At 33.3% G+C, this 23,254-nt stretch overlaps 1 protein-coding gene and 1 non-coding gene across 24 annotated transcripts in view; both read right to left on the reverse strand.

Annotated features, from left to right (window-relative positions):
• Nucleotides 1-23,254, reverse strand: part of LOC126747927 (liprin-alpha-1) — a 455,345-nt gene that overhangs the window by 263,474 nt on the left and 168,617 nt on the right. The gene's annotated exons all lie outside the window — the stretch shown is intronic.
• Nucleotides 8,437-8,509, reverse strand: Trnaa-agc (transfer RNA alanine (anticodon AGC)). The gene has a single exon. It is a non-coding gene; the product is annotated as a tRNA-Ala (tRNA).

Below are 23,254 nucleotides of genomic sequence, written 5' to 3' on the forward strand. Positions count from 1 at the left end.
CTCCGTCACCTTCCCAGTATTACGTTGACGCGTTTTCAAGTTTCTCTGCTTTACTTAAACGCTGAATAGGGCGTTAAGAGCTGTTTTCCTTTTAAGAACTTAATAAACATGATGACATTTTTTGGTAAAGAGTGTAAGCCATAATCCCAAGAAACACATGATAGTTAAATAAACGTTTATTTTTGGTTTACACCAGATGTACATTTTTGAATGACCTTCAACTATATAGATTTCGGATAAAATGTCCGCGTGATATACGTTGAGAAATTTAATATTATGTTTATGTTTTATTTACGTCTAGAGCGGGTTCAGAACCACCTCGGGTCGAGTAAATTCCTTTGAAATATGCCGCACTTGATTGTGATTATCGGGGTGACTATAGAGACTATACCGACTTTATGTTGTCTTCTCAATTTATTACTAGAGTGTCTTCCTGTGTATTCTCTCAATTTTATCTCAATCTTCTATTCCAAGGTGTTGTGTAATCATTGGTTTCTCTCATGGTCCTTTCTTCATTAATCTACGCAATAAATAAGATCACGGAGCTGGTATTATTTTGGTGTTTAACGTGTCTACAATCGTTGCGAATTTTCTTGATGTTTTCTGTCTCCAAGGTCTCTTGGTGCCTCCATACCACCATACTTTTTCAATGTCATGCTTTCACCCAGTTCTAATATTGTACTTTCATTTCTTCCTATTTCTACAGTTGCTGTACTGCGTCTTTGATTAGTATCTTCTTGACTAGATTGAATAAATTGTGTTCGGCTCGAAATTGTTTCACTAGAAAGAGTTGATTCCGGACTTTGGGTTTCATCAGCGGGTGAATCATGTTGTTTTCCCTTTCTAGTTCTTCTCGTACTCCTCTTTTAATTTGTTCTAGTATTTTATTTGAGAGGAATTTGTTATTCAGTATAGCTCTATTTGTTGTTCTGTTACTGGGATGTCAAGAAATTGTGCTACAAATGCACCATGCAGTCTCCGCCGGAACTTCGTCTATTGAGTCTATCGTAAGTCTTGTCAGATGGTTTATTATTATTATTGTTGTATTGATAGTTGAATTATTATTACTATTATATTTAAAAAATGGTTTGCTGCACATCTACTTCAACTAAGAACAAAGACTTTCGACATGAAACACCTCTTCTAAGACAGCTGTTTATACCTGAATTACGCAGGTGTTTCAAAAAGTTAAAAGCAACGCAATAACCATTAGACCGAAGGCCACCCTACCCTCTTAAATATCTTTTATATGGCACCCCTGCGTCACCAGACCAAATCGTGCCGGTCTCTATAAATTCCGGCATTTCACGTCTTATATACTCGCATCGTAGGAGCAAATATAAATTGCAACTTGGGGGGATAAAATAGCGCCCGTACGCCGTTATTGCTGTATACCCGCTTTTTAGCAGCTTTATTACTATCAAGCGTCGTGAAGTATCGCAACAATCTTCCTTAGTAAATGGTGCCACATTTGTAACAGAAGGAAAAAGGAAACGATCTGAGACAATATATTTACGATTTGTTTTTCATGATGTGGAAAGTCGGTGTATTTTTTTAACTTTAACAATTACTTGGAAGTGGTATTTTAAAGGTATTTTGGTTAAAGAAAATTATTTGTTTCGCGCCAACGTTTCGAATTATATTTAATTTATCTTTAGGACTCGAAGTCGTAGTCCTTTTGACGAGAGAAATTAAAAAAATTAACAAGGATAAAAACATAGGTAATACTAAAAGGCGGTTCTTTTGATAAATCACTGTTTTTCGTCCATAATATCCAATCTAATAGCACTGTTTTTTTATTAAATAACTATTAAAATACATATATTTAATTATATCAAATCTACATAAAGAAACTCTGTTCCTAGAATGGATATTAACAACAAAATTAGCTGTTCCTCATGCGTATTATTTTGGAAAACAATTATTTTTTTTTTAAATGTCGTACTGGTAATTGTGTAGGGTGGGTGGGAGGGGTAAGGGTAGGGTTAATAAAAAACAGTTTTTTGTTGCAGAAAATAATTGCCTGAGAGAAAAATGTGTTTCAAGAAAATTATAGGTATTAAACGTATATAATACACAATTCTGTTTACAAATCGGAGAAAATTTTGGCATTTAAAAAAATTGACACGGGATTTACGTATCTAGTTTTCAAACTCGATTACTACACCAGAAATATTTGATGAAATTTTTCTGAAAAATCACTGTTTTTCGTTCATATCTTATAAAGCTGTTTTTATAGTAAATATTTATATACATTGTTTTTCATTAAAACAACCCTTACCCCCCAACCGCCCCAAACACTTGCCCATTAAGAAATTCCTTTGAAAAATCGCTATTTTTTATCTATATTATCCAATTTAATAACGCTGTTTATATACTAAATATTTATATATAACATTATATCAAATTTAAACAAACAGTATTATTAAATTAAATATTGAATATATATTTTCTGCAAAAAATCTATTTTTCATCAAAACAACCCTTACCCCCCCACCCACCCCAAATATTTGTCCAGTAAGAAATTTTTTTGAAAAATCACTGTTTTTTATCCATATTATCCAATCTAATAACGATGTTTTTATAGTAAATATTTATATATAAAATTACATCAAATTTAAATAAACAGTGTTAGTAATTTAAATTTTGCATATATATTTTCTGCAAAAACCTTGTTTTTTATCAACACAACCCTTACCCCCCCCCCCCACCCCAAACATTTGACCAGTAAAAAATTCCATTTGAAAAACCATTGTTTTTCGTTAATAATATCCATAATGGCACAGTTTTTGTATTAAATATTTATTATTACACATATATACAGGGTGTCCGGAAAAAGGAGGCCAATCCGCCGGCCACATATAAAGTGGACCAAAATAATACGACTTTCGTTATGCCATTTTTTAATTGGGCGCTCGGTATTCAATATACAGGGCGTCAAAATGAGAAATATAAAATTGTTTTTTTGAAGTAAGTCGAGTGTTTCATAAGATATTAAAATTAAAATTTGGTGTGAGGGGGTTTTTTGGAACCAGAAATTAAAATCCGTTCACGGATTCGCTATATCTTGCAGAGGGCACCACCTGCGGTATATTGCATGTGTTAAGGATGCCAAAACTGTATAATAAAGTTGTAGTAAAAAATTCTAATTATCCAATTTGTTCTTGTAAAAAAAGTATTCTTAGTAAATGTCGGTCTGAGAGTCCGTTTATAAGATATCTTAATTTTAAAGTCTAGATACATTTTAACAAGTTAGCAAAATAAACTTAAATTATTTTTTCTGTATTAATGCTAAATTACTTATTATAATAAAAGTCATAAAATAATGACCTTAAATTATTTGTTCTACGTGATCTATATTCATTTGTATATACATACGAGCCTTCTTTATTAAAAAAAAATCTAAGGCTTTGAAAAATATTGGGTTTCAACCTGAAATGCTCTCCAGCTACAATGATTCTTTCCCTTAAATGATTCTCATTTAAAATCGGAACCATATACACAAAGTCTTTCATACATCTCCAGGCTACAAAATCCAAAGGTGTAAGGTCAGCCGAATGGGGTGACCACGGAACAGGAGCATCTCGACCCCGACAAATCCAGTGATTAGGAAATACTTGATGTAAATAGTTCCTAACATCTATAGCAAAATGAACCGGAGCACCGTTAAGTTGAAACCAAAGATTTTGTCTTAAATTTAAAAGCAAATCGGGCAGGATTTCTTGGAAAAACAACAGAAATGAATCACCAGTCAAATTACCTGGTAAAATGACAGGTCTTAAAAGAAAGTTGTCCACAACACCTGCACCCACACATTGACTTTAAAATTTACTTAATGATGTGTCTCAACTATGGCTCTAGATTCTCTTCAACCCATAGGTGTGCGTTATGGATAATTGTCATGCCATTTCTCGTGAACGTGGCTTCGTCAGTAAACAGAATCGCCCTTATAAAATCCACATTTCTACTATTCGTTTCACATAACCATCCATGGGTACCCATGGGTAAAAGACCCTGTACTTTTTGAAGATGCAATGGGTAAAGTTGTTGACTCCATAAAATAGTATGTGTCTCGGTTTACCCAATCTTTCTCATCAATGGTTATCAAATTTTAAAAATATTTTCTTTTGCAATGAAATCGGTTTGGGAATGTCTGGGCATAGCATCTAGCGGCTATATACCTTCTAAACTAGCATTGAAGTCTCATTTTCCTAGTTGAGAATTGAAAAGGAATTACTGTTTATAATAATATTTAAATCTTACCAAACATCAAAACCATATCCAGCATTTTCGAAAAAGGGTACATTTCTTGGTCTATGAGCCATTATGGTTTGTGTCGTAGAATAGAGGCCTGTATTGCACATTTTGAAGAATTGTTATAAATTAATTAACTATTATTTTTGAAAGTAGATATTTGTCGTAAAAACTTTGGGAATTTTTTTTTTCACTAAATAAAAAATATTTTGTAACAAAAAATATAAATAAAATAATAACATTTATTTTAAAGTTTCAAAAGAGCATTGAATAGTGAATAAAAACTCCCGATTCCATATTTAAAGCTGATGATATCTCGAATCTAAAACGTTAATGTAATGCATTTATTATTTTAATTCTAAAAATTTCGAAAACGCTGGCTCGTAGCGACTTTGACCATTGAAAATATATCACCCTTTAACCCATATTTTACCAGGACATGAAAAAACAACAATTTTTCGAATAGCAATATTTATTATGTATTAAAATAGGTTAGAAAGGAACATTATGACACAAAAAAAAGTTACATTCAAAAACTTTCCAAAAAGGGCATGTTGCGTTTTCGCATCATTGGCTAAATATAAGAACAAAAAAAAACGTAATTTTACTTTTTATGGTAACGCTCAAAACAATCGGTATGGAGGGACACGTTGCATTTTTTACATAAAAATACCGTTTGACTACTAAATATTTTGCAGCTACGTCTGGAGTACAGCGATTTAGTGATAATATGACCGATATTATCAGATCTTTGCTCAAGAACTGCCCTAGGGGTAGTAATAGATGTACGAATGGAAGATTTAGTTTTTATCAGGCGAAGAGCAATGTACGATTTAAAGTCTAGTTGACTAATATTTTTGTCACTGACAATGTTATAAACCTTCCAACAATTGACTAAAGTGCTATCTATAGTGTTAAAGAACAAAGGCCACCACCACTTTTTTCCAGATATTCCTATTCTATAATTGGCTATCCCGTTATCGTGGAGATCTATTCCCCCATGAATTTGTTGTACATCTTGATAACATTAGGTTGCTGAATAGGGTTGTCTTTTTTGCTTTACGGTCATACCTTTTAGCTCTGTATAATGGTTCGTCATTGTAATGGTTTCTTATTACTGTGACCACTGAATTATCGTTCCATCTAACTAATGAGACCCCACTGACAGTGTCATGTGCCGAAATGTAGTAGCCGCGTTTTTGTTTAGAAACACTTTTGGTCCCTTCTAAAGGACAGCGGAGGGTTCTGTTTTCCCTTATAGTTCCGCTCGCAAAATAACCTTTATCGGTAAGACATGAAAATAATTGAAACGAAGAAAAATAATTATCAAAAAATACCTGATGATGCTTCATTGGGCCATTCACTATAGACAATAAATCAACAACAACTTGCCCACCCATACCTAATACAGATTTTTGTTTATTTGGATTTGCTTCTGCGTATGGAATGAACTGATATAAATAATCGTCTGACGAACAAATACACCATTATTTAAAACCAAATCTAACGGGTTTACCCCTAATAAACATTTTGCAGGAGTGCCTGCCAAAGTAAGGAACAATTTGTTCGTCAATGGACAGACCGTGTGAAAATATACCAAACTGCAACATTTTCTGATGCTATTCCCTTGTCTTCATCAGTTGACCAATATAGTTATGTTTGTGGTAGTTTATGATAACCTGTAAATATTAGCAGTCCTATAAACTTTAGTAATTCATATTTATCCAACTCAAAATCATGTCAATTATTGTCTTTTGCATATTTTTCCGAAAATGTTACATCAAAGAACAAAAAGAAAATGTCTAAAGGTGAAAGTCTATAATTTTATATCGAAATAATTAGTATAAAAACAGCGTTATTAGATTGGATAATATGGACGAAAAACAGTGATTTTTCAAAAGAATTTCATCAAATATTTGAGGTGAATATCAGATATGTAAATCTCTTGTAAATTTTTTTAAACGCCTTCTGTATCCCGCTATTTGCTTTGTCGACATTTAGTATCATGGAAATATCTCTTATACGTGCAGATTGATTTGAAGAAAAATTATAATTTTTTCAGTTATCTAATTTAAAATTACATGTAGATTTCCTTTAAAATATTTTTCTTCTTTCATAGTTTAAGCCATCGATATTTTTCATTTTTTATCATTGAACCTAACTTCATTTGGTTTTGTTTATAATTTTTATTATTATATTATAACTAGTCTCCGTCCTATTTTATCGATTTTAACTTTTAGTTGCAACCCTTGACTTGTATTATGTAGTGTTGTTTTTTTGCTTTTTTTCTTATTAATATTAATAAAGTTTCCTTGGAAACACCTCAGCTTCATGCTCACTTCCGAACATGAAACTGTTTATATATAAGTTTGACTGTTTTATATATTTTAAATTTTAATGTTCACGATATATACAGGGGTGATTTTCAACCTATGCGCATAAACTTGGGAAATGATAGCTGATGAGTAATAATGAAAAAAAATGTAGTAAAATATTTTTAGTTTTGGAGATATCCATATTTTTTTAAATAAAAAACGTGTATTTTTAACGTGTTTAATTTAAACTAATTTAAAGCAACTGTTCGAAGTTGTTTCCATATATTTTCTATACAGACTTGAGCTCGTCGAATCCATGAAGACGTACATGCACGGCTGTAGACGAATTGCGTCACTGGCAGCGTTTATGCGATGTCGTAGCTCTTGCTCAGTGTCGACTTCGTTTACATACACCATTGTTTTCATATGACCCCTATCCATCGTCCGGGAAACACACGATCTAAATGTTGTCGCACTAGTCGTGAAAAATGTGGTGGAGCACCCTCATGAAGAAACCACATGTTCTGCCTAACGTTGATATTCACATTTTCAAGGAGCACTGGTAAATTGTTGCGCAAAAATTCTAAATACCGAGCACCGGTCAAACGATTTTCCAGAATAAAAGGTCCGATGAGCATCCCGTTCAGAATTCCAGCCAATACATTTACAGAAAAACGTTGTTCAAAGTATGTTCTTCGTGTAATATGCGGATTTTCCAAAGCCCAGTAATGAGTGTTATGAAAGTTGAAAATTCCATTGCGCGTAAAATTTGCCTCATCCGTAACTAAAATGTTCATGGTAAAGTTTGGGCTTAACTGCTGGTGATGTAACAACCACTCACAAAAGTGTACTCGAAGCGGCAAATCTCTTGGAAGTAGGGCTTGTACCCTCTGCACATGAAACGGGTACAGCAACTCGTGCATTTAAAATTTGCCAACTGGTAGATTGCGATATTCCAAAACGCGCTGCAATTGTCCTAGTGCTAATTCCAGGTTGTTCTTCGATAACTTCTAAAATATCCTCCTTCAGATTTAGAATGTGCCTAGGTCTAATAGCTCCTCCATATTGTCCAGGCTGCGGCCGCAAATTGCCAGTTTCTCTACCCCGCTGAGTAACACGTAAGAAAGCCTCACGTCTCGGGGGCATACAGATCAGCTGCTGCCACTGCATTCTGATGCGTTTCTCCGTAAACCAAAACCATGTCGACAAGTTCTTCGTTTGTAAAAATGTGCGCCATTACATTTGACGTCTATATACTGACGTTTGACGATTAATAAGTTCGTCTGATACACGTCCTGTTGACATTTGTTTAACTTTATTTAGGAAACCAAAAATATTTTACTACATTTTTTTCTCTCATTTCCCAAGTTTATGCGCATAGGTTGAAAATCACCCTGTATAGCTGTTAATAACTTCTTTTAGAACGTGCATTTTAGCATAGATATAGCATTCTCCTCGTTAATTATGGCCCCTAGATGCCTAAAACTTGTTACCTCAAGGAACTGTAACGTTTTGTATCCCTATCCTATCTCTTCTCGTTCTTTTACCAAGATACATGTATTTCATTTTGTCCTCTTAACTTTGGGACCCATTGAGTAACTCCTTATCATAATTAATCGGTATTTCCAACCACATCAATGTCAATACCAAAGACCTCCGTGCTTAATTCCGCCGTTCTTCTTCAAAGTATATTGAAAAAAACTGAGTCTGCAATATTTACTACATGCAATTTTAAACAAAAAAAAAACAGGCAGTAAAAGGGATTTTTTGCATAACGGACATTTTAAGACCAATGACAATTAAGGTAATTTTACCCAAATATTTTTTACAGTGTAGAGCACCGCTAAAAATTCATTAAAAAAAAAATTGGAGGCGCCGGGTATCGATCCCGGTACCTCTCGCATGCTAAGCGAGCGCTCTACCATCTGAGCTACGCCCCCCGATATCAACTAAACCCGTTTTATATTAATTAATTATCAACTCCAAAAATATACCTGCGACCTGGTTTCGCATAAACCGTGCATGTGACGTAACGTACACACATTTAGCCCTGAACTGGTTCATTATTAAATCATTGATATAAATTTAATTTTTTTTTAAATTCGTATCCCGCTATAAATAACCCTTTAAATATCAAAATACACACCTGGCTGAACTTTATTTTTATTGATCGGTTTGGGGTTGTAATATAGTGTTAATTTTGTTCACATGTGTACACCGCTTATATAGAAAAATATATGCAAAAGAGCCTTAAAAATGGATATAATATTATCATAAGAAGAATATTAAAAATGTAATTTTTAGATACGGACCTGGAATAATATTCTCTTGGAATAATGTTTATTTGAAGCAAATTTCCTTTTTTAAAGATAATATTGGCTCTCAGTGCGAGGGTTTTATGGAGGGTTTTGATATATTTTATATTTTGTATCATTTAATATTGGTGCAGAAAAATCTTGCCTTATTTTTACCTTAATTAACTTATATATCTAATTTAATAACACTGTTTTTGTCCTAAATATTTATATATCAAATTTAAATAATTTATATTGGTTCACAGTTTCGTTCTTCTTGGTTATTTGAATTTTATATGTAAATATTTAGTACAAAAACTGTGTTAATAGAGTAAGGATTATAAACAAAAAACAGTGATTTTTCAGAAGAGTTTCTTACTGGTAAGCTGTGTGGGGTGGGTGGGGGGTTAAGGGTAGTGTTTTTAAAAAACGGTTTTAGTCTTTTACAGAAAAAAACGTTTTTTATAAACACTACCCTTACACCCCCCACCCACCCCACACAGTTTACCAGTAAGAAATTCTTCTAAAAAATAACTGTTTTTCATCTATAATCCTTAATGTATTAACACAGTTTTTGTACTAAATATTTATATTTAAAATTTAAGTACACTAATTAACCCAGAAGAACAAAGACTATTACCGCATATTTATTATTTAAATTTGATATAATTTGATATACAATAATTTAAGACGAAAACAGTGTTATTATATTGCATATTATGACTGAAATCATCTATTGTTCATACGTACTATTTTGAAAAAAACAGTGATTTTGCCGAAAATCGTCTTACTGGTAAACTGTGTGGGGTGGGTGGAGGGTGTAAGGGTAATGTTTTTGAAAAACGGTTTTTCTTGTAAAATACAAAAATCGTTTTTAAAAAAGATTACCCTTAACCCCCCACCCACCCCACATAGTTTACCAGTAAGAAATTCTTTTAAAAAATCACTGTTTTTCGTTCACAATCCTTAATCTATTAACACAGTTCTTGTACTAAATATTTATATATAAAATTTAAATAAAATAAATAACCCAGAAGAAAAAAGACTATCACCCAATATATATTATTTAAATTTGATATAATTTAATGTTTAAATATTTACAACAAAAACAGTGTTATTAGATTGGATATTATGAGAGAAATCTATTGTTGATACGTACTATTGAAAGAAAAACAGTAATTTTGCAGAAAAACGTCTTACTGGTAAAGTGTTAGGGGTGGGTGGGGGGTGTAAAAGTAGTGTTTTTGAAAAACGGTTTTTCTTGTAAAACACAAAAACCGTTTTTGAAAAACACCACCCTTAACCCCCCACCCACCCCACACAGCTTGCCAGTAAGAAATTCTTTTGAAAAAATCACTGTTTTTCGTCCATAATCCTTAATCTATTAACACAGTTTTTGAACTAATTATTTATATATAAAATTTAAATACACTAATTAGCCCAGAAGAACAAAGACTATCACTCAATATATATTATTTAAATTTGATATAATTTGATATACAAATAAATTTAAGACGAAAACAGTGTTATTAGGTTGCATATTATGAGAGAATACATCTATTATTCATACGTACTATTTAAAAAAAAAACAGTGATTTTGCAGAAAAACGTCTTACTGGTAAACTGTTCGGGGTGGGTGGGGGGTGTAAGGGTAGTGTTTTTGGAAAACGTTTTTTTTTGTACAATACAAAAACCGTTAAAAAACATTACCCTTCACCCCCCACCCACTCCACATAGTTTACCAGTAAGAAATTCTTTTGAAAAATCACTGTTTTTCATCTATAATCCTTAATCGATTAACACAGTTTTTGTACTAAATATTTATATATAAATTTTAAATAGAATAAATAACCCAAAAGAACAAAGACTATCACTTAATATAATAATATTATTCAAATTTGATATTCAAATATTTAAGACGAAAACAGTGTTATTAGCATGGATATTATGAGCGAAATCATCTATTGTTCATACGTTCTATTTTAAAAAAATAGTGATTTTGCAGAAAAGTGTCTTACTGGTAAACTGTTAGGGGGGGGCGGGTGGTGTAAGGGTAGTGTTTTTGGAAAACGTTTTTTAAAAACATTACCCTTAACCCCCCATCCGCCCCACACAGTTTACCAGTCTGGAAAATCAATCAGACGCATCTTTTTGATGTTCTTTGCAGATCCAATTGTTGCAAAGAGAACAATAACTCCTTGTTTTTCTGTTTTTATTTCGAGGACAAAAACTGAACGGACCATACTAAGGACCTCTTAAAACGGAGTCCTTAAAACACATTTACCTTCTTTATTTCACCAGGGGCGGACTAGGTTGTATTTTATAATGCTTAAATCTTCAACACTTTGAATAATAATTATGGATAGGTTGAACCTTAAACTAAAGAAAAGGCACTCTTGTTCATTATCGATAAAATGAACCGTTTTGAAGAAAAACAAAATTAAGGAATCACTGGTTTATTTTAATTAAAGAGAACCATATTTTCGTTTTTTTTAATTTAAACAACTTAAGTTGTTGAATCTAAAAAAGCGTTTTTAAACATGCATTGCGGGTCTTAGACAGGCACCCAAAACAAATTATTTAAAAAAAATGTAAACCTACGTTTTTCTTGAAACGTTCAGTTCATCATCAGTTCGTGCCCTATCTTTGTCCCTCAATTTCTCAAATAAGGATAAGCACCTCGATTCGGTAAGTGTCGAACTTCAAAGATGTTTCCTTAAGCGAATAAAGACTTTCGTCGTCACCTTAAGCCTCAAGTGGTTTTCGATCGTGACCTTCAGATTTCTTAAACGATTTTTTTTGTCGTCACGTCAGCACCGGTTAGTTTTAATGACCGTCCTAAAAAGAGATAGGAGGTCTAGTAAATACGCTGCTTATGAAAGAGTAATTTATCTTAATAATTATGTATACACAAATGTTGAACAGTATTCTGAATAAAGGTTTGTTACAGTTTAATCTACTGCCTATAATTAAAAAATTTAAGAATTTTAATACATTTAAAAAATTAATTAAAAATTATTTGTTGTCTGAAATTGTAAACATTTTATTATTATTATTATTATTATTTATTTTGCCTTGCGGCAATCACACTCCCGTTTTACGGGGAACATCCACTCATCCCAGATATCTAAGATATCAAAAGGATCAAGCTCCGAGGGGACCCTTTCCAGGTTGTCAGGCCCTGGATGGTGTTCGGTCTTCTGTACCCATGAACTTTCTGACGACCCGTGCTGTCCCCAGTAGCACCGCTTTTTGCATGTTTTTGTAGTGGTGCTCACTTAGTCCCAGTTGTTTGAGGTTCTCTACAAGGGTTTTTGGTATAAGTCCAGTTGACGAGATTATTATCGGAATTGTTTGAACATGCTCCATCTCCCATTGCCGTCTGATTTGCCCTTCAAGATATCGATATTTGATGACCTTTTCGTTGTATTTTCCTTGGAGGTTATTGTTATTAGGTATAGCAACGTCAATCAGCGTGGTTCTCCTTAGTCACTTATCCACCAGGATAAGATCTGGTCTATTGTTGACAGTTCTTTGGTCGGTGAGAACAGTTCGATCCCAGTACATATTATACTCGCCATTTTCAAGAACTGGCTCTGGAGTATAATTGTAATATGGAACTTTATCCGTCCTCAAGAGGTTCAGTTTAACAGCAAGTTCTTGGTGCAGTATTTTTCCCACGCAGTCATGACGTGCCTTATACTCAGTTTGGGCAAACGTTTGACATCCTCCCGTTATGTGTTGAATGGATTCTGTCACTTGGCATCCATATCGACATTTGTCACTCTGTACTGAAGGATCCGAAATAATGCACTTCAAGTAGTTTCTAGTTGGAATAAGTTGGTCTTGTATGGCCAAGAGGAAACCTTCCGTTTCGGGAAACAGTTGTCCTGAAGTTAACCAGTAGTTCGACGCGTTGGTGTCGACATGTCCCTGGCTAACCTCGTTGACGTGTCTCCCGTGCAGTGGTTTTTGTGCCCATGATCGATGTTTTTCTTCATCAGTGACGTGGTGACTTTCGATATCGCGATTCTTCAGTTTCAGAGGTGTAGAGTCATCGACCTCGCATATAGCACGGTGCAGAGCGGACGATCTAGCCTTTTCATGAAATTTCTCAGAACTGAAATTTGTCGGTCTAACTGTTTGCCAATGTCTGCCAATCCCCTCCTCCCTGATGTCTTGGTAGCGTAGTTCTTTCTGTGGCACTTCGAGGGTGGTGTTTTTGAGCCTTAGTCAATAATGTTCGTGCCTTCCGTTGCAAGTTCTGGATGTCCGTCTTGCTCCATCCCACAATTCCAAAGGAATATGTTAGTGCTGTACAGGCATACGTATTCAACGCCTTAAATAGATTCTTACTGTTGAGGCTCGTTTTCACTATGTGCTTTACTCTTGTTGTAAACTCAGCAGTGAGTTTATCTTTCATTGTTCGGTGGTCTATTCGCGCTGCCTGCACCATTCCCAGGTATTTGTATGTATCACCCTCTTCCATGGCATCTATAGTTTGGCCATCCTGCATCTCGAAGGATCCCGGCTGCATCTTTCCTCGTACAATGTTGTTAATACGACACTTATCCAGCACCTCATTCCGATATCAGCAGAGAATTCCTCCACGATGTTCAGCATCTGATCCATCAGTTGATTATTAGTGGCACCCATTAGCTTCTATATCGGATATCTCAGAGTACGGGCAACATAACTTTTGCTACGGCCATCCTCTATTAACTCAACAATTCTACCCACGTCTGCTGGAGTTAATACCATATTAACACACAACAAATTATAATAGTGACACTGTCAAACTTTATGTCACATTAATTACGTCCTTGACCAACGTCGATAATTTTTAACCGAAAACTTGACATTAATTATTTAAAAATAAGCTTCAAATCAGCGTTTTAATAAAAAATTTGCAGCTCGCAGCAGAAATGAGATAATGGAATGAATCAAAAATTGAAATGTTTAGAATACATCAAAGATTACAAGGAACAGTATGTAAACAGAATTATCCACCTTAATTTTCCTACAGGGTCTTTTGAAATTACGAGAAAAAAACAACAGTTTATTTTACTCCTGTATAATATACCCTAATCGAAAAATGCTACTTTACAAAATGATTTTAAAAAATCACAACAAATGTATCTAAAAACTGATGGCAAAATCGTGAGAATCTGATAAAAAATAAAAAATTTATAAAACATCAAACTTGGCCAAATTTCGGGTGGCGGAATTTTGTGCCGACGAGTGTATATGTATATGAAATTACATCAAATTTAAGTAATAAATCTTGGGTGACAATCTTTGTTCTCATGAGTTATAATTTTTTTTTTTTTTTATATTTAAATGTATATATAGTAAAAAAACAATGTTAATAAATTAAGGATTATGGACGAAAGACAGTGATTTTTGAAAAAAAATTCTTATTGGTAAACTGTGTGGGGCGGGTGGGGGGTTAAGGGTAGTGTTTCTAAAAAACGGATTTTATTTTCTACAAAAAAATCATTACCAAAAACACAACCCTTACTCCCCCCACCCACCCCTATGAGTTTACCAGTTAAACACTTTTCTGCAAAATCACTGTTTTTTGAATAGTACGTATGAACAGTAGATGATTTCGCTCATAATATCCTATCTAATAACACTGTTTTTGTACTAAATATTTATATATTAAATTTAAATAAACTAAATCACCGAGAAAAACAAAGGCTATCTATCTATCACCCATAAAATATATATACATATATTACTTATATATTATTACTTACATATATATATATATATATTACTTACATATATTACTATACATATATTTTATATAAAAATATGTAAGACAAAAACAGTGTTTTGTCTTACATATTCATCATATTAATCACTTAATTTGATTGGATATTATGATCGAAATCATCTATTGTTCATACGTACTATTTAAAAAAACAGTGATTTTGCAGAAAAATATTTTACTGGTAACCTGGAAGGGGTGGGTGGGGGGTGTAAGGGTAATATTTTTGAAAAACGTTTTTTTTTATTAAAGACAAAAACCGTTTTTTAAATAAACCACCCTTACACCCCCCACCCACCCCTAACCGCTTACCAGTAAGAAATTCTTTTGAAAGTTCACAGTTTTTCGTCCATACTATCCAATCCAATAACACTGTTTTTAAATTAAATATTTAAATATAATATATATAAAATTATATCAAATTTAAATAAACAAATAGTATTATTAAATTGGATATTATGAACGAAAAACAGTGATTTTGCAGAAGGATTTCTTACTGGCAAAGTGTGTGGGGTGGGTGGGGGGGCAAGGGTATTATTATTTGATAAAAAACATTTAAGATTGGCTTCCATTTATTAATCCAATTAATTGTTATAGCTCATTCTTTATATAACTCTAAAAATAAAAGTCAAGAGGGGTTAGGTCTGGTGGCCGAGGTGGCCAATAAATCGGGCACAAGTCGCAATCTAATTTTTTGTAATCTGAGAAAGTGAATTATTTAATAAATTTAATTTTTCTTTTAAAGCAAATATTTTCTGCAAAAAAAACTGTTTTTCAATAACAAAACCCTTAGCCCCCCACCCGCCCCACAAATTTATCTAGTTAAAAATTCTATTGAAAAATTCCAGTTTTTTCTCCATAATCTTATAACACTGTTTTTGTATTAAATATTTATATGTCAAATTATTATCAAGCTTAAATAATATATATTGGGTCATAAATTTTGTTCTTCTGGATTATTTTTTTTATTTGAATTTTATATATAAATATTTAATACAAAAACAGTAATAAATTAAGGATTATTGACGAAAAACAGTGATTTTTCAGTGAAATTTCCTACTGGTAAGCTGTGTGGGGTGGGTGGGGGGTGTGAGGGTAATGTTTTTGAAAAACAATTTTTCTTGTAGAAAAAAAACCGTTTTTAAAAACGCTACCCTTAATCCCCCACCCACCCCACACAGTTTACCAGTAAGAGATTCTTCTCGAAAATCACTGTTTTTCGTCCAAAATCCTTAATCTATTAGCACAGTTTATGTACTAAATATTAATATATAAAATTTAAATAAACTAAATAACCCAGAAGAACAAATATATATTATTTAAATTTGATATATAAGTATTTAAGGCAAAAGACAGCGTTACAATTTTGGGGCGAATCTTTTGTTATCTATTGTTCACGCGCACTATTTTGCACAACTTGACTGCTAAACTGTTAGGGATGAGTAAAGCCGTCGAGACAGTAAACAACAAACCTTTTTTCTTTTTTCTTCCAGTCCATAGACCGACTCGAAGGTCCAAAACCGAAAGCAAAAGAAGGAAGAATGATTTAATTCATCCAAGCAGTTGAAGCACAATTTTCTGAGGGGTCTCTTAATATTAGGGCGTCACATATTTATCACTCAAAATGGCGCAACTTCTTTTGTATGAATACGCGGTGCCGTGGTCAATTACGTTTTGTCAAACATGGTAAAAGAGAAGAGGGATATGAATTATTTCACTCGTTCATACAGTTGGACGCACTTTATTAGCAAGTAATTTGGTTGTAACATGTGTGTCATTATTTCCTGAAAATCTTGACAATTTTTGGCGAAGAGTCAGTTCCAGGAGATCATCGAAAAAAATTAGGAAAAATGGGATTTCCATTTTAGTATAATAAATTAGAGGTATTAATAAATGAAGGATTATGTACGAAAAACAGGGATTTTGCGGAACAATTTCTTACTGGTTAAGTATGTAGGGTGGGTGGGGGGTGTAAGGGTAGTGTTTTTGGAAATGGTTTTTTTTGTAGAAAAGAAAACTCGTTTTTTAATAACACTACCCTTAGCCCCCCACCCACCACACACAGGCACTTACAACCTGGAAGAAAATAAGGAAAAGAGAAGAGGAAGAATAATTGAATTCGTCCAGGCAGTTGAAGCACTATTTCCTAAGAGGCCTCTTATTATTAGGGTGTCACCAATTTACCACTCAAAATGGAGGTTTGTTTTTTGTATGAAGACCCGGTGCTATGGTCAATTACGTTTTGTCAAGCATGCAAGAAAATAAGGGAAACAATTATTTCATTCGTTCAGACAGTTGGATAGTTGAACGTCCTTTAATCGCAAATTTAGAAGAACATCATCAAGTAAGTTGGTTGTAACATTATTTGCACGGTCAGTTTTCCTGAAAATCTCGACGATTTTAGCAAAGAATCAGCTCTAGCAGGACATCGAAGAGAGCAAGAAAAATGGGGTTTCCATTAGTCTGAGTAGCAATAAAACGAGTCATCGATTGATAGTATTGATTATAAATGAAGAAGGGATGGTAATATTCATATTACTTGAAAAAGACAAAATGAAAGAAAATCTACTATGGTTAATCACCCATTAAATAGCAAACAGCAGCGAGACACGTCGAGGGTTCGAGAGGTCTAACATTTAGATCTGGAATAACGGACGACATCCCTCACGTGTAATCTAATATGCATATTACGAGTTGACCCGTCCGCCATATCGCTAAACACACTATTCATTAATCATCCTCCCTTTAACCGTACGAGGACGTGTTGTCGCCTACCATTATTTAGGGCAAGTGTCAGCTGGCCAGCTGCCTTTTGTTTAAGTTACTTTGAGGCCTAAATTGTTTAGGATTAAACAATCTTATTCTTGGTTTAATAGTGTTTCGTAAAATGTCGTATATGTGTCATATAATTTAGTATATTTGGTTTTATTAAAACGCTAGGGGGGTCGTAAAGAATGGTTCTCAGTCGCATCTTAATCAAGCAAAAAAACATTTTTTTTTCCAAAATAATACGTACCTATTATGCTCATAACATCCAGTATAATAACGCTGTTTTTGTTTTAAAAATTTATATATCAAATTGTATCAAATTCAAATAATTTATACGAAAAACAGGGATTATGCAGAACAATTTCTTACTGGTTACATATACAGGATGGGTGGGGGCTGTAAGGGTAGTGTTTTTGGAAATGATTTTTTTTTGTAGAAAATAAAAACCGTTTTTTAACAATACTACCCTTAGCCCCCCACCCGCCCCACACAGTTTACCAGTAAGAAATTCTTCTGAAAACTCACTGGTTTTCGTCCATAATCCTTAATTTATTAACACTGTTTTTGTACGAAATATTTATAATATATAAAATTTAAATAAACTAAATAACCCAGAAAAACAAAGACTATGACTCAATATATATTATTTAAATTTGATATATAAATATTAAAGACAAATACAGTGTTATTAGATTGGATATTATCAACGACATCATCTTTTGTTCATGCGTATTATTTTGAAAAAACAGTGATTTTGCAGAACAATCCCACTCTCTTTTACCCAATTTCTTGAATGTACATTACAGATAACCTTATTAACGTTTTTTTTTTGAATATTTAATAAGTTCTAGAGAATCATTAAAAGAGTTCACTTATCTATACTGATTTCAGATCACACCATGACTCTCCTCATAAGATTTAACAATAAATTCCAAAAAAACACTTCGATAAACTGAAACAGAATAGAAAAGGAACGTCTGTTTAAATGAATCTTGTTTATCAGTGGTCTCACTCAGATATGAGTCGTCAACGATATATATGAAGTTCACTGTGACCCGCTGTCTTCGTTCCTACGTCATAACAACCAAAAAAGAAAAACTCAGCCATAACCGTCCTGCTTGCTTACGTAAGTACAAGCAATTACATCAATTTCAGGATATACACTTTCCCACGGGACATGAACTTCTGTAATAGACAAACAAGACATCCATCAGGAAAGCTCGTGCTGTTTATTTAACCCTTGTAAACACCCGGAGACACAGGATACGTCTGTCAATGGCAGAAGTAAATGCACGTGCTGGCAGTGACGTTTTTTCTTGAACCAGACTTAATGGATGTATTTTTTCTCATTTTTTATGCTGAATATTCATGCGGAGCATGCGTTGTCCATGTTGTGTTTAATTGAATTCATAGCGTCATCCATATAGCGTACTTGTACACTAAATACCATTGGACTTTTGTTATTGCTGTCCAGAAAAAATCTCAGAAAGTTATCCAGTAACATAAAAGCAAATGAGTAGAGCGCTAATTAAAATAAAAACGGGAACATAAGGAATTAAAACAATGTAGTCAGTCCCTCTAAAGCACTTTCACAGTTTTCACTTAATGGCCTAGTTCTCGGATGGTCTTATTCAATTCGTAATAAAAGTGTTCTGATTACGTAATAAATGCTTGTTCCGTTAAAACATGGATCCACTGGTACACACTGGAACAAGCAGCCGAAATAGTGGACAACGAATCCGGTCACCACATTTCTATGGGAATAAAAGCGAAATCATCTATTGTTCATACGTACTAAAAAAATTGTGATTTTGCAGAAAAATATCTTACTAGTAAACTGCAAGGGGTGGGTGAGAGGTTAAGGTAGTGTTGTTAAAAAACGGGTATTCTTTTCCACAAAAAAAAAATCGTTTTTCAAAAACACCACCCTTACACCCCCCGCCCACCCCACATATTTTCCCAGTAAGAACTTCTCGTGCAAAATCACCGTTTTTCATTCATAATATCCAATCTAATAATACCATTTTTGCACTAAATATTTCTACCACTCGCTGCATCTTAAGGCGAAAAATATACAAATAATTAAGCAAACTCTTCAAGCAACTTATTCAGGTAAAATACTTACGTAAATAGTCCTATAAGGCAAACAAGCACTAATTGACTCTAGTATCTAGATCACTGATGACATCACATTACATACCTGAAACAAAAACATTTATAAGTCACTATTTTAAATCATATATTTTAAGTCATATAATATAATAATAGTCACGAATATACCAAGTGTTTACTAGCATTCGCGAATCGCATCGAACGTTCGAGCGAAGGGCGAGTTGCAAAGATGGCAAATTGAAAACTGGTACGTTATTTAATTGGTTATTTGAGAACTCCGTTATAAATTATTCAAATACTTTAAATATTAAACACAATTGAGTTAATCCAATTTCCTAAAATATTAGTGAAAGTCCAATTTGAAATCTTCCGTTATTCTGAAAAAGAACTTAATTTTATAGACACTGATATCCACTATTGCCTGAATAAGGGTAAGCAAGAGCATTCTAAGATAAATTAGAATTACGAGGTATGAAATATTAAGACTGTTACACGCTGAACGTGCCATAACTTCTGATTTTTTTTATCTAAAACGATGTTTTTGATTCTTAAATGATCCTCAGGTATTTCTTAATATTTGTGTGAAAAAATTATGAAGATATTCCCAGTGGTTCCCAAGTTATAGCCAAAAATGTCCAGTGATGTATGAAACTCCTCTTAGAAACCTCAAATTTCATGGCTCCTGGACCTTGATGAACAAAATTGGCTCTAACTCAGAGAGTCTTTAAAGTACAAAAACCGTTTTGGAATGGAACTGTTAGAAAAGAAACACACTTTCTTAAACAAAACCCTTTTTAATCCAGTTCCAATTATTTCTCAAAATATTGTCAAGGAAAGTGAGAATTTGCTTAGAAAATTGATAAAAAAACGTGCCTCAGCCAATAGTGCCATTGCTTCTGAAATTTGTTATCTAGATCGACGTTTTTACCCTCAAATCCATCCTCAGGAATCCCATTGCATTATTCTGAAAGAATCATGAAAATATTCCTAGTGGTTCCCAAGTTATGCCCAAAAATGTCCAGGGATGTCTGAAAATCTTGATGTTGCAATATGAGTTTAAAAAACTGAAATTTGACGCCTCTTAGACCTTGGTGGACAAAATTGCCTCTAACTCAGAGGATTTTTGAGATACAAAAAATATTTTTATATGGAATTGTTGGAAAAAAACACACATTCTAAAGCAAAAACCCCTTTAATCCACTTTCAATTATTTCTCAAAATATTGTCAAGAAAATTGAGAATTTGCTAAGGAAATTTACAAAAAAACATACCTCAACCAAATGTGCCATTAATTTTGAAATTTTTTATCTAGATCGACGTTTTTACCCTCAAGTCCATCCTCAGGAATCCCATTAAATTATTTTGAAAAATTCATGAAAATATTTCCAGTGGTTCCCAAGTTATGCCCAAAAATGTCCAGTGATGCCTAAAAATCTTGGTGTTGCATATGAGTTTGGAAACCTCAAATTTGACGCCTCTTGGACCTTGGTGGAAAAAATTGCCTCTAACTCAGAGGATTTTTGAGGTACAAAAACCGTTTTGGTATGAAATTGTTGGAAAAGAAACACACTTTTTTAAACAAAAGCCCTTTTAATCCAGTTCCAATTATTTCTCAAAATATTGTCAAGGAAAGTGAGAATTTGCTTAGAAAATTGATAAAAAAACATGCCTCAGCCAAAAGTGCCATTGCTTTTGAAATTTTTTGTCTAGGTCGACGTTTTTACGCTCGAATCCCTCCTCAGGTATCCAGTTACATTATTCTGAAAAAATCATGAAAATATTCTCAGCGGTTCCCAAGTTATACCCAAAAATGTCCAGTGATGTATAAAAATCTTGGTGTTGCAATATGAGTTTAGAAACCTCAAATTTGACGCCTCTTGGACCTTGGTGGACAAAATTGCCCCTAACTTAGTGAGTTTTTGATGTACAAAAACCGTTTTGATATGGAATTGTCAGAAAAGAAACACACTTTCTTAAACAAAACCCTTTTTAATCCAGTTCCAATTATTTTTAAAAATATTGTCAAGGAAAGTGAGAATTTACTAAGAAAATTGATAAAAAACATGCCTCAGCCAATAGTGCCATTGCTTTTAAATTTTTTTATCTAGATCGACGTTTTTTCCCTCAAATCCATCCTCAGGAATCCCATTGCAATATTCTGGAAGAATTATGAAAATATTGCCAGTGGTTCCCAAGTTATGCCCAAAAATGTTTAGGGATGCCTAAAAATATTGATGTTGCAATATTTTTTAAAAAACTAAAATTTGATGGCTCTTGGACCTTGAAGGACAAAATTGCCTCTATCTTAGAGATTTTTTGAGGTACAAAAACCGTTTTGGTATGGAATTGTTAGAAAAGAAACTTTCTTAAATAAAACCCTTTTTAATTCGGTTCCAATTATTTCTTAAAATATTGTCAAGGAAAGTGAGAATTTGCTTAGAAAATTGATAAAAAAACATGCCTCAGCCAATGGTGCCATTGCTTCTGAAATTTTTTTATTTAGATCGACGTTTTTACCCTCAAATCCATCCTCAGGAATCCCATTACATTGTTGTAAAAAAATCATGAAAATATTCTCAGTGGTTCCCAAGTTATAGGCAAAAATGTCCAGTGATCTATAAAAAAACTTGGTGTTGCAATATGAGTTTAGAAACCTCAAATTTGACGCCTCTTGGACCTTGGTAGACAAAATTGCCTCTAACTCAGAGAGTTTTTGAGGTACAAAAAACGTTTTGATATGGAACTGTTCGAAAAAAAACACACTTTTTGAAAAAAGAGCCATTTTAATTCAGTTCCGATTATTTTTGAAAATATTGTCATGAAAATTGAGAATTTGCTTAGAAAATTAATAAAAAAACATGCCTCAGCCAAATGTGCCATTACTTTTAAAATTCTTTGTGTAGAATTACGTTTTTACCCTCGAATCCATCCTCAGGAATCCCACTACATTACCATGAAAAAATCATGAAAATATCCCCAGTGGTTCCCAAGTTATACCCAAAAATGTCCAGTGATACCTAAGACTCTTGGTGTTGCACTCCATTCCTAGATTCAAATAAACTTATTCGTGTTAGAGACAGATTAGATCTTTCTGATTTTAAACCAGGCAAAAAACATTCAACACCTTTAAATTTAAACCATCAGTTTACTAAATTACGCTTTATTTATTTATACATATTGGATTAAGTGCACGTTGGACCTCAAGCTTCATTGTCCTCAATAATAAACGAATTTGAATGAATAATTTAGAGTAGCGTAGTACCGTAAAAAATGTATTAGATGCTTCTAAACTATAATTTCTTTTAATTTGTCAAATTTAATTAATAACGTTATTTGTTTTTATACAAGCATACAGTCAATATAATAATCAACAAGTTACACTCACAAACAGCAATGGAATGTCGCTCCATTGATCAACTATTACATATCCTGTATTATAAATAATGTAAACGTGAAGAAACCAGCTGATTTTCCGTTATTTACGTTGAGTCACACAGGTGGCGCACCGCACGACGTCTCGAAGGCCAGCGAATCTTCTGGAATTATGGTCAGCCGAGTATATAAGGAGCCGCTGTCAGTTCAGTGCAGTGCAGTTAGGAATAGTGGCGCGAGATTTAAATCGGTCATAAATATTAGAAGAAAATAAATATTTTAAGACATTTAATTTTTAATCTTAAGCGCCAAAATTCATGAGGAACTAAACATGATTCTTAATTATTATTTTAGGTATAACA

This window comes from Anthonomus grandis, chromosome 20 (genome assembly GCF_022605725.1).
Source record: "Anthonomus grandis grandis chromosome 20, icAntGran1.3, whole genome shotgun sequence".
NCBI lineage: Eukaryota > Metazoa > Arthropoda > Insecta > Coleoptera > Curculionidae > Anthonomus > Anthonomus grandis.